Source organism: Mandrillus leucophaeus, unplaced genomic scaffold (genome assembly GCF_000951045.1).
Source record: "Mandrillus leucophaeus isolate KB7577 unplaced genomic scaffold, Mleu.le_1.0 Scaffold715, whole genome shotgun sequence".
NCBI classification, from domain to species: Eukaryota; Metazoa; Chordata; class Mammalia; order Primates; family Cercopithecidae; genus Mandrillus; species Mandrillus leucophaeus.
In genome coordinates, this window is record NW_012107753.1 from 653,682 (window position 1) to 656,689 (window position 3,008).

At 37.1% G+C, this 3,008-nt stretch overlaps 1 protein-coding gene across 1 annotated transcript in view; it reads right to left on the reverse strand.

The window, feature by feature from the left end:
- TMC1 (transmembrane channel-like 1) overlaps positions 1-3,008 on the reverse strand; it is a 194,757-nt gene that overhangs the window by 34,536 nt on the left and 157,213 nt on the right. The gene's annotated exons all lie outside the window — the stretch shown is intronic.

The following is a 3,008-nucleotide window of genomic DNA, read 5'->3' on the forward strand; positions in this document are numbered from 1 at the left end:
GGTGGTTTTTTTGTGTCTCTATCTCCTTCAGTTCTGCTCTGATCTTGGTTATTTCTTATCTTCTGCTAGTTTTGGGGTTTGTTTGCTTTTGGTTCTCTAGTTCCTTTAGTTGTGATGTTAGGATGTTAATTTGAGATCTTTCTAGCTTTTTGATGCGGACATTTAGTGCTAAAAATTTCCCTCTTAACACTGCTTTAAGTGTGTCCCAGAGATTGTGGTACATTATGTCTTTATTCTCATTAGTTTCAAGGAACATCTTGATTTCTGCCTTCATTCCATTATTTACTCAGGAGTCATTCAGGAGCAAATTGTTCAATTTCCATGTAGTTGTGTGGTTTTGAGTGAGTTTCTTAATTTTGATTTCTAATCTAACTGCTGTGTTGTCTGAGATACTGTGTTATGATTTCAGTTATTTTGCATTTGCTGAGGAGTGTTTTACTTCCAATCATATAATCAATTTTAGAGCAAGTCCAATGTAGTGCCAAGAAGACTATATATTCTGTTGTTTTTGGGTGGAGAGTTCTGTAGATATCTATTAAGCTCACTTGATCCAGAGCTAAGTCATGTCCTCAATAACTTTGTTAATTTTCAAATCGTGTATTTTAAATGGGTGAACTATATTATGTGTAAATTGTAGCTCAATAAAGTTGTTTTAAAGGTACAAAAAATGCTATGCTGTAATAGAAAATATGTTTTTTAAAAAGTTCCAAAACAGTATATGTGATATGAACTCATTTGTTAACAGAGACCCTATGTATATATACATATTATGTGTATGTATTTCATAACATATATATGAAAAGAAAAAATCTGGAAAATTAGAAACTGGTTATCTCAGTTGGATTCAAATTCAGGTGGGCTTAAATTTATGTGCAAAGTGCAAAGTGTGTGTGCTATGGATTAGAAGGAAGTTCACTATTTTCCCATATGGCAACAGGCAATAAACATAAAAATAGATGTACAATTCTACATTTTCATGATAGCTCATGTTTGCACTTCCCTTTCTGTTCCTTCTCAGTAATTCATGCCCTACAGCTGAAGACACTGAACATCTAACAGGATATATTTTACCAGAAGTACTAGTGCTATTCCGTAATATGAGAAATCTTTTGGTTTTTATTTTCAGCTACCTATATAGGCTTCCCTCTAAAGTAACTAGTGAACAAGAATTATCTCTTAAGGTAAAGAATCATTTAACTAGGAGTTGTTAGGTTGAGTTCTAGCTTCACACCTCAGAACAGTGTTTCCTAAATCCCATGCTGTCATGTACAATCTTCACAAACCCGCCATATCCAAGTACCATGTGAAATATTACTTATCTGATATTTCCCTTAACTTTAATATAGTTTATTTTTATAAGGTATTGTTACTATTATAAATGGAAGATGGACATATCATCTGCCATAAATATGTTAGCTACAAGTAAATACAATGCAAACAAAAACTTAATTGAAACTTAAGTATGTAAATATAGGAGACAGCCTCAGCTTTGGTTCCCCCTTTCCCCTGGGACAATGGCTTTTACGCAGTAGCACTTTTTGGGATGTAATATCAGAGAACAGGAGAGGGGAATGGGAAGAATAAAACAGCGAAGGAGAGAAAGTCTCTCCACCAAGGTGTGTTACAAGCTATCACTATTAAGGTAAGTGGATCTTAATCCTTCTGGGGACCCACTTAGTAGACATATAGAATAAGCCTCAGAATTGCCCACTCAAGAGACAGAAGAGGGGCTTATTTATCCACCAGCTCTTATTTCCCATTAGTTAAGGATGGCCCCATAGAGTATTAATGCTCCATGTGGTGACTGCAGAGAATACTGGGGTAAAGGTGAGAATATGTGTGCAGAACAGTCTAGATGCCATCAGGTAACAGCTACAGGCAGTTATTTGCTGCAACAACCGGAGTAGAAAAGTGGAGCAAGAGAGTGAAATGTTTCTGCATAATCTGAAAGTTTCTGTGTAATCTGACCCCTGTCTAACTATCCATATTCTTTTTTGCATTTCTCTTCTCTTTTCTGTGTTTATATTTGTCTTCTCTGATCCAGCCTCACTGGCCGCCTTTTAGACCCTCAAACTTCACACTCCTCCAGGCCACAGGGCCTTTGTATTTGGTCTTACTCTACTCAATCACTCTTGCTACACCTGTTTCTTGACTCAGTTTATGCCAGCAACTATGCATCCCTAAAACATCACTAATTTAGCAGTCTCTCTCAACTCCCTGACAAGGGTAAACTTCCTATAAAAAGTTTCAAGGGTCTATGCATTTCATCCCTGTAGTGCTTGTTACCATTGTAAATTTACAATTTTTGACCCATATTTGTTCCCCAGTGTATCTCTAGTATCTAACACAATGCCCAGCAATTACCATGCACTCAATAAATACAAAATGAATGAATGATTGATAGTATTCCTGTGATTATTTTTGGACACAATTTTTTCTCCTTCCTACTCTTTTTCTCCTTTCCTTTCCTGAGGCAGTTCTTTGTATGTATGTATGTATGTATGTATTTAGAGACAGGGGTCTTGCTATGTTGCCTAGGCTGACCTGGAACTCCTGGACTCAAGCAATCCTCCTGTCTCAGCCACCTGAGTAGCTGGGACTACAGATACATGCCTCCATGCCCACCCTTTCCAGGCAATGTTGAGCTCAGATTCGAATAACTAGCATCAATTAGAGGAAGGCTATGAGGGATATTTTTAGGTTTCTACTGCCAGGTCTAGAAGACTTCCTCAGGTAAGAAAACATTTCAGAGTGGTTTGGAAGTCTTCCACATCCTCTTAAGCATCCTCATCCCAAAGGTTGAAATTCTATTCTTTCCCAAGCAGTGACCTAACTTTCACATAAAATATCTGAAGAGGATTCAAACACTGTTGTTGCAGGAAGTCAGGGACCCCAAATGGAGGGACTGGCTGAAGCCATGGCAGAAGAACATAAGTTGTGAAGATTTCATGGACATTTATTAGTTCCCCATATTAATACTTTTATAATTTCTTATGCCTGTCTTTACT